This window comes from Arvicanthis niloticus, chromosome 3, assembly GCF_011762505.2.
Source record: "Arvicanthis niloticus isolate mArvNil1 chromosome 3, mArvNil1.pat.X, whole genome shotgun sequence".
Lineage (NCBI taxonomy): Eukaryota > Metazoa > Chordata > Mammalia > Rodentia > Muridae > Arvicanthis > Arvicanthis niloticus.
Window position 1 is genome coordinate 78,967,511 of NC_047660.1, and position 14,035 is coordinate 78,981,545.

Sequence of the window (14,035 nt, forward strand, 5' to 3'; positions counted from 1 at the left end):
GAGAGAGAGAGAGAGAGAGAGAGAGAGATCTGGAGACCTATAAGGACCAATGCATGAGGTAAGCCTATGGATTGTTTTAGGCTGCCAAGTACCCATGTAGGGTTATTTGTGTGTTCAAGATCTAAGTAGGATCGTGGCTGTAGAGCCATCAGGAGGCTGATATAGCAATCACAGCCCCAGCACCCTGATGCTGAGGAGAGAAATTTGCCGTGGTCACATGAGTTCTACAGCTTCCAGTTAAAAGTTAGTGTCACTGAGGAACTCCTAGAAAGTATCTGGAAACCGTGGTCCTGGCCCCTCATCACAGTAGCTTCAGGAGAATCTCTATCTTTCTTATGTATTTATTTGTATGTGATGCTGTGCACTGAACCCAGAGCTCAACCCACGTTAGGTCAACTTCCTATCACTAACCAGATGCCCAGCCCAAGAACTGGGCTTCTATGTGTGGACTCAGATATATGTGGTTTGCAGTTCTCGTTTTCTCTCTTTTTCCCTCTCCCTCTCTCTCTCTCTCTCTCGTTCTTTCCCTGTTTCCTTTGTCCCCCCCCTCTCTCCCAGGCTGAGCCCCAAGCTTTGTACTTCCAGGCAAATACTTTACCCTGAGCTTCCTATCTAGAGCATGAATATTTTACAGCTTTATTAAATAATTTACATGCCGTGCAATGCTCTAAGCACTGGGTTTTAGTAAATATGTGTGGTCGTGCTCCCACCTCTAAGACACAGTTTCCAAATTCATCCTTTGCACTCTCATTCAGGAGGCTGCTGTTTGTCACAGGTCTGATTCTATTATAGCCAAAAAAGCTGTTACTCCTAGCTGCTGCCTCTATGTCTTAAACAAAGGTTACCAGAGACTTTGTTGTGATGGTTAGTGTAGAGACAGGGTCTCATATAACCGAGGCTGGTACTGAACTAGCTCTGTAGCCAAAGATGACCTTGAACTTCTGATCCTCCTGCCTCTGTCCCTGAGTGGTGAGAATGTATTTAGTTTACACTCCTGAGGTTGAACCCAGGACTGCATGAACCATAAACCAACTCTACCAATAAGTGACGGCCCCCACCTAAGAGGTGAATTTTTTTAATTTACAAAATTACCAAATAACGAGTTTTGCTATATTTTCCTACAGATCATTGAACCTTGCATGTATTTACAACTGACACTGTCCCAGTCACCACTCACCCCTTCCTGATTGTCCCCTTCATCCCTCCAAGTAGGCCCCTTCTGTCACGCATATGTATGTGCATATACACACACGGCTATATAAACATATTTACTCATGACTGAAATGCCATACTATGTCCCCTCTCCCTCTTGTTTGGACCCCTTTCTCCCTCTACATTGTCACTTTTCGGCTTTCATGTCTTATATGCACTTATATACACCTATCTATATACATCATATATAGGTATATAATTATATTTATTTTAGAATTTATTTATGGGAGGTAAGTCACTTCTGCAATATAGCAAGTATGTGGAGGTCAGAAGACAATCTGTAGGAGTCAGTTCTCTCCTTCCACTCTGCAGGTCCTAAGGGTAAAACTCAGAAGGTCAGGTTTAGCTACAAGCACCTTTACCTGCTGAGCCATTTCACAGGCCCCATAGTTAAATTCAGATTTTAGAAAACAAATGATAACAAGTGCGGGTATAGATATAGGAAAAGCAGGAGTCTTATCCACTGTTGATAGACATATAAGCTAGTGCAGCTATTTTGAAAATCAGTGTAGAGGCTTTTCAAAAACTAAGAATATGAATAAGAATACCAAACTCTTTGGCATATATCCAAAGGGCAGAGATACTTACACATCCATGTAATAAACAATAAGTTGCTCTTTCTGCTGTCATTCCTGGGATATCCACCGGCAAGGCAGCAATATCCATGTGCTAGTGAGGGGTGCAGAGACAAATCACTCCAGAGACAGTTTCAGGGGACAGTGTCTACTTTATTTTAGCAACCACTTATATAGTGGAAGCCTGTGATTGGTCAGCACATTACCTCAGACTGAATACTGAGTGCTCATACCGCCACTCTAGGCAGAAGAGGCTCATTAAAGGAGACAGGGAGAGTGCAGACTCCTCAGCAGGCCAGCTGCTTCAGAATTCTATATTCTGCCATCAGGAACACCAAGTGTCATGCTTCTTATTTAGAAGCCCAGGGTGATATGCAGGCTGGCCACCAGGTCAGGCCGGCAGTTCCTCCAACACTTTTCACAGGAACAAGGAAAAAGAATCGATCTTTTTGTCCATCAATAAATGGAGAATGAACATGTGGTGCACATTCAGTGGAATTTTATTCAGCTGAAAAAGAAAGTAAATTTTGAAGAAAAAAAAAAAAAAGAAAAGAAACTCAAAAACACTAAGTGGATCCTAGCTTCTGTTAAGTATGTATATCCAAGGGGAAGATGCTGGGAAACTAGAGAAAATAAAAACAAACAAAGAAACCAGTGAGGTTGGAAAAGAAGAGGCTTTAAGGCAGAGGGATGGGCAAGAGTGTAAAACAAAACAGAAAGAGGTACCCTGGGGGTCAAAGGGCACATGGGGACGAGGGAGCAAGGTGGAGGAATCAGAAAGGAAGAAATGTGTATAAAAATCCCATGTGGAACTCTGTTACCTTAAAGATGAATCAAAAAACATTTAAGTGGCATGTAGACTATATTAAAGAAAGTGTGCTATTTGTCACCTTGAGTCTATTTATTTTGCTGCCTGACATGATACCCAGGACCATCCATTCCCCTGTATATGACAGACTTTTCTTCTTCTTTCATTTTCATACAGAAAGTGCTACTGGGCAGCAGCCTACATGGGAGAAATTATTTAACATTTAAGCATCAGTAACTTAGGCTCAAGAGCTAATTTCTGGGGACGTGTGGGATTATGGCCTAGTCAGATCTGTCATGATAATACAGGGGAAGAACAGCAACATCTTCAAAGCACTTCATTTGCGGCTCAACCTTCGCCCACAGAAATGTACACACACAATTGTAAACAACTGGCTTCCTCTGTGAAGGCAAGTGATCCTGAAATTTTGTTCCTACTCAGTCATTCTTAGAATCTTTTTATCCTGTTTTTAAGTTAGCATTCAATTGCACCTAGAAACATGAAAGTAATAAACAATTATGATATTAAGAACACTATTCCAGAATATTCTTGAAGACAACACCCAAAATAAAAAACAATGTAATGCAAATTGAGGACTCATTAGTGGTGACTTAGGTAGGGATTTAGCCAAGAATGTGATGACAGGAATTCTAGGAAGGGCGTAAACGTCGGGGCTGTCCCAAATGTCAGTTTAGCCAAGATGGGAGCAGAGCATCTTGGGAGTTCCTACCTACCTCATCATTTTACCAGGAATGATCTGAAATTGTATCTTTATGTTTCAATCTTAACCCCCATGTGATGGTATCTGAACCTCTGTGGAGGTGACTGGGTCCTGATGATGGAACCCTCACAGAGTAAAAAGACTCATTGGAGTTTGGGTGTTCTTTCTACTTTTGGGGGACACAAGAAGATAGCCCTCCATAAGCCCTTACCAAAAATTATACTCAGAGGGGAGGGCATGGCTTGCTGCTGTGTCAGTCTGAACTACATCAACAAGGTAGACTGGGTGATTTATAAAGAATTTAAGGTCAAGGCATCTTCAGATTCAGCTTCTTGTGAGGGCCTCTTCCCAGGCCTTATTCTTCTTTATAGCTAAATAAAACTCCTTTGTACATATATATCACATTCTCTTTATCATTCATCTGTTGATTGACATAGAGGCTGGTTCTTTGCCTTGGCTTGTGATAATGTCGCAATTAAGATGGACGTGTAAGTACTCCTGTGGTGGTGTAACTTCTTAACCTCCTTCAGACAGACCCCTATTTTTAGGTTCTTGTATGTGTATGCATGGTGAATGTGAGGACCAGAGGCCAGTGTCTGGTGACTTCTTTGACCTACCTTATGAGAAAGGGTTTTTCACTGACCCTGGAGTTCACAAATTTAGATAGCCTGCCTGGCTAACCCCAGGGATCCTCCTGTCATTGCCTCCCAGGCCAGGGTTATACATGTGCAGCCGCCAAGCCTGGCTTTTTCAATATGGTCCTGGGATTTAAATTCAGGTCCTTTTGCTTACATGACAAGCATTTTTTACTTTACTGTCTAAGCCACCTCTCCAGCTGCCTAATTTTAATTTTCTGAAGAACTTTCAGGGTGATTTCATAGTGATTTCACACTAGGAATGTGAACAGGCCACATCTGTTCACATTCCTAGTGACACTGTTTAAGGTGTTCCTCTTTCCTCAAACTCTTGCCAGCATTTTTGTTTTAATTAGCTTTTGAGAGCTCTGCACAATGTCTTGATCTTTGTCACCACTCAACTCTTCCCAAATCCACCGTACCTTTCTTACCCACCCCACTCCTGTATACTTTAAAAAAAAAAAAAAAAAACCTTTTAAGACCAATTTGTGCTGCCCAGATATTCTTGGATGTGTGGTACTCCAGTGAGCTATTCTTGGATGTGTGGTACTCCAGTGAGCATGGAATGGCGATTGTGAGCTTCTGGGAGAGGAAGAGGCAGTTTTCTCTGAGCGTATATTCCCTGATACACTATATTCTGTAGTTTTCCTCTCTGCAGGGTTCTGCACTCTGAAGCTTTTGACTTCAGGGAATCACATTGTTGATTCTATAAATATTCCTATTTGGGGGCCTTTTCAGGAAGTCCCTGCCTATGCCTATATTTTAAAGTGTTCCCCTAGCAATTTCAGGTCTTATACTAAGGACTTTGACCCATCTTAATTTGATACAGGTAAGAGACAGGGATCATGTTACATTTTTTACCTATATAGATATTGCTGGCTACCCCAGCAACAATTGCTGAGGTTGTCTTTTCTCCAATGCTTGTATCTGTGTGAGTTTATTTCTAGACCATCTATTCTTTTGGCATAAATGTCTTTTTGTACCAGTACAATGTTGCTTCTGTTACTGTGTTCGGCAGTTTGTTGTGAACTCAGACATTAAGATATCTTCAGCATTGCTCTTTCTATCTAGGATTGCTTTAGGCAAAAACTATTACTGTTCTGTTTTATACAAGATAAAACTGGGTGGTGCCCCCAGATTCAGGCATTTTTTTGTTTGTGTTTTGGCTGGGAGGGATGTAATTATTTTCTGCATATGCATATGGGTGTATGCCTGGTGCCTTTGGAGGCCAGAGGTTTTAGATGCCCGTAACTGAAGTTACAGAGAGTTGTGAGCCACGTGTGGATCCTGGGAATCAAACATAGGTCCTCTGGAAGAACATCCAGTGATCTTAACTACTGGGCTATCTCTCTAGCACCAACATTTTTTTGTTTTGTTTTGAGACAGGGTCTCTATAAATAGTCCAGGTTCACCTTGAACTCAAAACCTGCTTTGTCCTCTCATGTAGGGATTACAGGTGTGCCTGCCAAAGCATGTATTACTTTCATATTCATAAAAGATAAGTTTTTTTGTTTTTTTTTTTTTTTTTAAATTTTCTGGTCTGTTTACCAGACATCAGTTTCTAAAACAGGGAGTCTACCTGTAAGAGAAGTTCCCCATGGCTCTTCTGGAAGCCCCTACATTTTAGAGTCTTTGGGAACATGGTGATGGACAAGAGAACATGGTTACCAGAATACAACATTCAGGCACATGCAGGCAATGTTCCTAATGCAACTGTTAACATAGGTATCTAGGCTGAGAGCAAGAAGGCATCCCTACTTGGCAACTGTGCAACCTCTTCTCTCCAGGTTCTGCTGTTGTCAACAGTAAAAATGTTTCAAGGCCTGTGATTAGATTGGATTGACTAGGTTTAATTGAGGCCACCTTCCCTAAATCCTGTTTAGCTTTGAGGGTAGAACAATGCTCACACTCCATTTAGAAATAAACAGGAAGATGCTCCCACTTTTTTCTTTCATAACTGCAATTTTATTGATTGAGGATAACTATATAGACATTCCAATTTGGTTTTGTTTTGTCTCCCACAATTCTTAAGTATGGGTTTCTATCCATGACAGGGTCTAGTGGTGAGGAAAGAACACTGTGAGGTCTTTGACTAATCACTTTTCCCACCTGATAACTTCTTTTCAGCATCCTCTGTAGTAAGTCCTGCTGGTTCTTCAGGGCTAGCTATAATTTGCATAAAACCAGTCCTCTCCACTAGACACAGTCCCATCTTGCAAGGCCTTCTGTTATAGCCCTAAAAAGTCAAATCTTCCCTGTTTCACAGGCTGCCTCTGAAGTTTCAATCTCTTTCAGCTTCTCTGGGTGTTCCCTGTAGAAGTCATCTGATTGCTCAATCTGACTGCTTAAGCAGTTGGCTAGGAATGATCGATCCCCTTGCCAACACCTCCACACAAAACCTGGGAGTCCATTGCTCTCAGTAGCCAGACCTGCCCAGAAACAGAATCCTAGCAGACAGAGGAAAAGCTAGGAGCTGTTTGACTCAGGGAGCATCTTACTGAATGCCACAGAATTACTTGAGTAGAAATCCCTACTCACAAAGCATAGCTTCTAAAACTTAGCCAATTTATAGAAACCGCTGAACACCTGGACAGTCCCTATACTACAGAACATTGGAGCATCCGATCTTCAGCCTTCTGACCCAGGATCATCTGACAGACCTTAGTGCTGCAGAATTATTAAGGGCTGATTACTCTGTCTAGGCAGATATAATCAGTCGACTATTCTGCAAGCATGTCCTTTTCTGGACAGTAATTTGTCTGTAGATGGAAAGAGGCAATTCTTGTCTAGTGGCTGTCTCACCGAAGCTATGCTTTGTGCTTCCCATAATTTCAGTTAACTCAGTCATTCTGGATTTCTGACGGGTTGAAAACTTATAGTCTCAGAGCCAATCCTGGCTATTTACTTTGAGAGAAAAGATCTGAGTGGATGGTTTTCAGCTGACATTCATTCTAAAGTCAAGAAAAAGAGCCAGGTTCAGAACTAAGTGTTTTAGTTAGGAGAGATGACAGAGGTTCTGGTTAGTCAACAAAATGATGGACTGGGTATTAGGACTATCTTGTACTTCACTGGTACAAATTGGCATAATTATGCTCTAATTGTATTTTGAGAGAAAAGTTTTAACAGGAAGGGTGATATGTAGGAGGAGCTAAGGTGGGAGGAGTACTGAGAGGAAGAGAAGGAGCAAGGAGAGGAGAAGAAGGGGAGAAGAAGCTAGGTGATGAGAGAAAGAGAGAAGGGGGGGGGGCATGGAGGCAGATGTCCATGTGTCTCCACCAGTCAAAGATAGTTGATATATCTAGGTTGGGTATTGGGTTACACTTCTGATTGAGCACTACCAAACTTATAAAGCCTTTGATTAACATTTTTAAAAATTGTATAAAAGCAATGGGAAAAGAGGGCATGGGATAGGGGTTTTCTAGGGAGGGGAAAGGGGCTGGCATCTGAAATGTAAATTAAATATCCAATAAAAAAAAAAAAAAGAAAAAGAAAAAAAGAAATCCCTACTCACTTAGCTGGCACCAGGAATACTGTCACAAAAGCCTGAGACCCAAATAGTCCAGGTCTGTATGTGGTTGGTCCTTTGTCCACAAGGACCTCAGTGTGGAGGAAACGCAGCTGCAGAAGTTGGTGTTACTGTGTTTCAAAGGTTGAAAAGGAAAAGGCACAGTAAAGGCAACATAAAGATAACATAAAGAGCTTGCCTGCTTTGCTGCTTATTACAGCACATGGGTCAACTCAGCACTGGAGCTTAGGACCTGTCTGCTTCCGGATGCAATGGGAACACTATGAGAACAGTGGATGACATAAACTAGCCATGTACTCACTACCCCGAACGATTACATGTTAAATTCTGCCATGTCTGCTGTTTTTGTTTTAGAATGTCCATATTTATTAGTTTTAAAAGTAATACATTACTTTTATTAAATTGAATTACTTTCATTACTTTTAATTAATTAAATTATTTTAATTTTTATTAATTACTTTAATTTTATTAAATTACTTGTATTAAATTATTAAATTTATTAAATTATTATTACTTTTTGAGGTTTATATTACCTCAAAAATTTTACATATAAAATAGTAATATATTAAAAATAGGTTAGAAGCATCAGGTCTAGTTTCCTGGTAGTTACCATCAGAACATTAAACTACTTCATAGCTGGCTTTCTGAACAGGAACCTAGGAACTCAAAAACTCAGCTACTCTTTTAATCCTGGCCAAGATGGCAGCCTTGCTTGCTGTCCTGAGGTCATAAGCCAAAAAAAGGGCAGCCAAGCAATGGATGAACCAAGTGGTAAGACTGGCATGTCAGGGGAATTCACGAAGTAGGGACAAGGATAGGAGTGGTGGTAACTATGGAAGCCCTTGTCCACAGCTACCAGGATCTTCACCCCAAGAACAACATTCTGGTCAACAAGAATGATATTCAAGAGATGAGTACCACTGATCCCTCTGCATACTACAGGAATGTGCCAACGCTGTGTAGAAAAGGTTCACTTCAACAATACCAGGGCACTAGTGTGCACAGAATGAAGCACACCAACAGAGCAAGGCTGTGAGCGCACCACTACCCTCTCAGCTTTTCTATCAGATATGTCTATCATACCACTCTTCTCTTTTATGGCTGTGCACAAGCAAACCAATGTGAGAGGGGAAAAAACACATCAGGAATTGTGATATATGGAGAATATCTTGGTGGGAACCAGGGATCCCATAAACGACTCCCCCAAGCAGCACAGCCATATGGAGGTCATTTCTCAGCAGTGGTCTGTTGGGAGCCGACTTTTAGCAGAAAGTGGCTATCAGCTTTGCAGCCATCTTGAGCCATATACCCTGACATGAGACTTGTATTACAATAGCCTACAACAGCTGAGCACACTCTGATAACATCTTGCTTTAGATACCCAGGACTTTCCTTGGGTGTGTGAGATTAAAGGTGTGTGACTTAAAGGTGTGACTTAGAGATCAGATTTAGAGACAAGACCTAAGGGCATGACTTAAAGGCGTGACCAAAAGGCATGGCTTACAAGTGAGACATATAAAAGGCGAGAGGCAGACAGGAGAGTTCAGAACAATTTGGAATAACAGAGATTCAGACACTAGGAGTATAGGAGTAGACATTAGACACTCGGAAGAGAACAAAATGAGTACAACTAGGAACTAGGAACTCAAGACTTGGGACTTGGAATAGGAACAGAGACTGAAGAATAAACGGGGTTGAATCACACTCTGTCTGGTCTCCATTCTTCGAGTCCGTCCTCACTCTCTTGCTGAACCCTGAGCGGCAGCTTGGGCCGAGAAACAGTGGCTGCCAAGCTTGGAGTGGAGAGGGCCAAAACATTTTTGGCCACCCAAAGTGGGGCAGCTCAGGCCTCAACAGTGGTCCAGCTTGGACACGCACCCCTCATCCAGGTAGCTGAGGTCATGAGTGTCTTTCATTTCAGGGCAGTCATCATCTCCCACTTCTCTGTAGCTTCTCTCCCATTCTGCAGGCCCCCAGGGAAGGTGGTGATAGTGGAGAATCATCATGTAGGAGCTGAGATCTTTCTGGCACCTGGCTGCCATGCAGGACTGTCATTGTTGGGATCGCTCTACTGGTGCTGAGACCCCAGATCCGAACTTGGCACCACTGAATTTGAGGGTGGACTTATACTTCAGGGCCTGCTTGGTCAGGTGACTGTCAGAGCTACGCTCAGATGCCTCTGTGCCTCATGCTGGATAGATGTCCAGCCTGTGGCTGTGTACAGATCCCCCATGATTGGGGATTTAAAGTGTAAAGCCAGCAACGGGTTGAGCCCTCAGTTTTACATCCTTATTCTCATTCACTTCTCCCTCCATTGTTGGCTTAAGCCAGGCTCTTCTATTATTTTAGATACTTATGAAAGCTACTATAAAGCCTTAAAATAGATTTAAAGTTTTTCACTGTGATGCTTACATTTTAGTTAAGTACAAAAGTTTATAAGAAGTGCTGGGGCAATGGCTTGGTGGTTAAGAGTATTTACTGCAACTCCAGGGGACCTAAATGGTTTCCAGCACCTACACGGTGGCTCACAACTACCAGTAATTCCAGTTCTAAGGGATTTGACATCCTCTTCTGGCCTCCACAGGCATCGGGCACACACATGGTCCAGACATACATGCAGGCAAAACAGTGACACGCATGAGATAAGATAAATCCTTTAAAAATGTCTAAGAAACCAGGTCTCTTCCCACAATAAAAATCAACTTTAATGGGAACAGAACACTTGCTGCTGTAGAGTGACTGCTTTTATTTCAGTCTAGAGAGCACAGTGTCACATTAAGTGCCATGCTTGGAACTCAGCAAGTGGGATTTAGATTTAGCTCCATTTATCAACAAGCATTTACTGAACATTTGCCATACAATAGGAACTACACTGGTTTTAGTTATGCTCATGTGCAGAAAAACCCAGTATCAGAAGACTTCAGAGAGCCTGCAGTCCAGTGTGGACAGCACAGGAGAGCACAGGGGAAGAGAGACAAGCCATCTTCAGGATTTTCAGATAGTGGATGTAGATAAAGGACATGAGTTTGAACCATGGAAAACTTTGGGAAATACCATTTCTAGTTTAGATTGTAGGTATGTCAGTTTTCTTGGAAACCACAGGCAGCCTTGATGAATCGCCATCCAGAGAAATGTGTTTCTTAGGCTCTCTCATTTTTGGACATCCTACAACTTCAGAAACCACACTGATGACACAGAGAAAGGGTGTAATTCTTACAGGAATCTCTTTTGATATACTTCATAAAAATCAAGTCTCAGCAATTCAGAAGTTTCCTGAAGTCAAGACATAAACTAGTAGTCTGCAACTTGGTGCTCTAATGCTGCCACTTACTGGAACCCACACTCTCAGCCTTCTAATCATCCGGGGATGCCCTTAGCAAGGCAGGATAGTAAATCTTATGCAAGAACGGGTCTTGCTTCATCTTGAGGAAGAAATATGTTTACTCTCCAGCACAAGCAGCATTGTACGGACAAAACAGCAGCATACAGTAAACACATGCCTCCAGTTTATTAATGGGTCCATACAATCTCTGTCCTAGTTCATCAGGAACAGGCTTCGTTCAAAGAAGCTAAATATTTTTCCCTGGCCTAAGAAAAACAAAGGCTTTCACTAGTTACCTGTTTGCAAGGCAGATCAGAAAGGATTTAGCCAAACTCCAGGACAGTACACAAAAGGCCTGAAAGTCCTTATTCACACTATCAAAATACCAGTCACAGACATCAGCACTATACCCCAGACCATCGAGGAGCACAACTCAGAGACTCTGAGCCTGGGTATGCCTAGCTTGGTTGTCTGGGTAAAGAGAGGAAACATATCTGTCCCCCACAGCTTCACAGCAGTGAACTGCCAGGTTTTAGATATCACCACTACACTAATTTGTGGGGACAGGGACTGAGGACTGCCAGGATCTGGAATGGTGCCAGGAGACCCTGAACAGTCAGATGTCCCCTCCCAGCCCCTGGATTAGGCACAAGCCACACCCAAGCACCCTTTCTCACAGATCCTTTATCAAGCAGGGAAGACTGCTTTCTGACTCAAGCAGAAAATAGCAGCTTGCAGGTGTAATCACACCTTCCATTTTTAAGAAGAAAAACAGAAAGGGAGGTCTGTATTGGAATGGGCTAGGTCATGGTGGTATATTTTGACTGTGCATGTTAATTAGACAGACCAAAGGGGACTTTGATTGCTGGATTTCAATACTTTGATAGGGACCTTGGTAGTCAGCCTCAGGAGGAAGAGGTGGCCAAATAAGGGAATAGACCTTAGTGGCTGGCTTTAGGAATGTGATCTAATGGTTTTTAGCAAGGCAGAGAGAATTGAGGGAAAGAGGCAAGGCCATGTTTGCCAGGCACAGGCTGTGCCAGGCCCATGCTGGCTAGAATTCCTTCAGTGCCTCATAGCCAACATGGAGTACTTGTTTTAAAAAAAAGTGTGTGTGGGGGGGGAGGGGGGGTGGTTACATGAAGACAACTGGAATAGCATAGGAAGGGGTGGCCATCTTGGTTTTCAGCTCTAACTATTCTGACTCCAAGTCCTCTAACTCTTTCCTGCTAAGCAAAGGGGAAACTAGGTTACTATTATATAAGGCTCCTCCAAGAATTATAGCCCTATGTGCACATGTATAGAGTGTTTAAAATTAGGACACTGATTATTGAGTGGCAACCAGAATACATAATACATATTGAGTGGCAACCATAAATACAAATAAACATTAGTCTCTTTAAAGACAGGCACTTTGCCAAGTTACTTATGAAATTTTAGGACTCAACTTAAAACCACTTTGTTTCTAAAATTTCACAGAAGCTGTGCCTGTAATCCCAGAACATGGGAGGCAGAGACAGGAAGATTCCAAGTCCAAAGGTAACCTGGGCTACTGAGTAAGTTCTAGGTTAGCCTGGGATAAATAGCAAAACCTTGTCTTAAAGAAACTTATATTACTAAAAATAAAATCAGAAGTCACAAAGGATAACACACATACTCTCTCTCTCTCCCCTCTTTCACATACACACACACATGCACACGCGCACGCGCACGCGCACACACACACACACAGAGGCAACTACCTTTATAGTTTAGGTAGCAATCCCACTGTAGGTCTCCATTGCTTCCCTTTGTGGAACCAGGACAATTCAACACTGGTGACATGGTTTTACCTGTTTGTTCGGTGTTTTGATTTTCTACTACAGCATGCATTTCCTTCCCACACACTCAGAAAGGATAATCTCTAGTGTGGCAATATGAACTGTTTGGCCAGTGGCCTACTCCTGGACATTTGGATCAGTTATCTTACAGAAGTTCCACATATCCTGTCCTGATATCTGAAATTTTGTGCACATAACTGTGTTCAAAAACAAATTTTTAGAAGTATATTTTTGGAGCAAGCCTGCAGCAGTTTGACTTCAGTTTATCTGTATGCAGATTTCTTTTCTTTTCTTCCTCCCTCCTTCCCCCTCTTTCTTTCTTTCTTTCTTTCTTTCCTTCCTTCCTTCCTTCCTTCCTTCCTTCCTTCCTTCCTTCCTTCTTTCTTTCTTTCTTTCTTTCTTTCTTTCTTTCTTTCTTTCTTTCTTTCTTTCTTCTAGCAGACAAACCACACTCACTGGACAAAGTCAAAGCTCACAGTCAGGAAGGGAAGCTAAGGCAAGTCTGATGATTAACATAAGTATACTATTTTTTGGTTAAAGAAAAAAATATCTCTGAATGTGATTCAAAGTGGAATTAGAAACAACAAATTCCAAAAACAGCAATTAGCTTATTACTAAGCCAAGCCAGCACTCCTCAAAGACTGGGATAAAGGAGCAGTGCTATCTCGAGGTGTTTGTCAATTCATTTAAAATTAGATGTTCTCTTTCACTTAAAACTTTACTATTTACAGTAAGTGTTCATTATGATATTCCATAAACATATCACTTAAATCATACTTTTACATGTTAGCTCTTTCATTTTTACACTACCACCGAAAATGTCGACATTATTCTTCTCAGTCTCCAGAGGATGAAATGAAACTCAGAGAAAACAAAGTGATTTGCTCTTGAAAACAAAGATGGACATACATACAGATAAGAACCCCGCTAGGTGTTTAACCATGTTGAACACCGTGATCTTTTGTTTTGTTTTAATTTTTTAGACGTGGTCTTACTTTGTAGTCCAGGGTGACCTTAAGCACACATGCAGATTATAACTGCTGTGCTTAAAATTTAACAATCCTACTCTATTTAACCTGGAAGGAAACTGAAACAAACTGGAGGTAGTATTTATGAACAGGCTTATTTAAAGCTGGAAGTAACTACAAAACCCCATTTGTTTGATTTGGATAATGTAAATATTGACACTAGGTCTTACACTTAATGCCCTCAGTCTGGCAAGTGAGTCACATTTAACAATGATAATATTAAAAGTGGAAAGGAATAACAGTACGTTAAGTAAAACTAGAGGATTTCTTTTAAACCCCAAAGAACATCTAACACATATTTAACACCAAGCCACTTCAAGCAAGGCTAAGGATGACTGACGGTAGAGCCAGCACTAAGAACTTCAATGATGTACAACTCAAACATGCA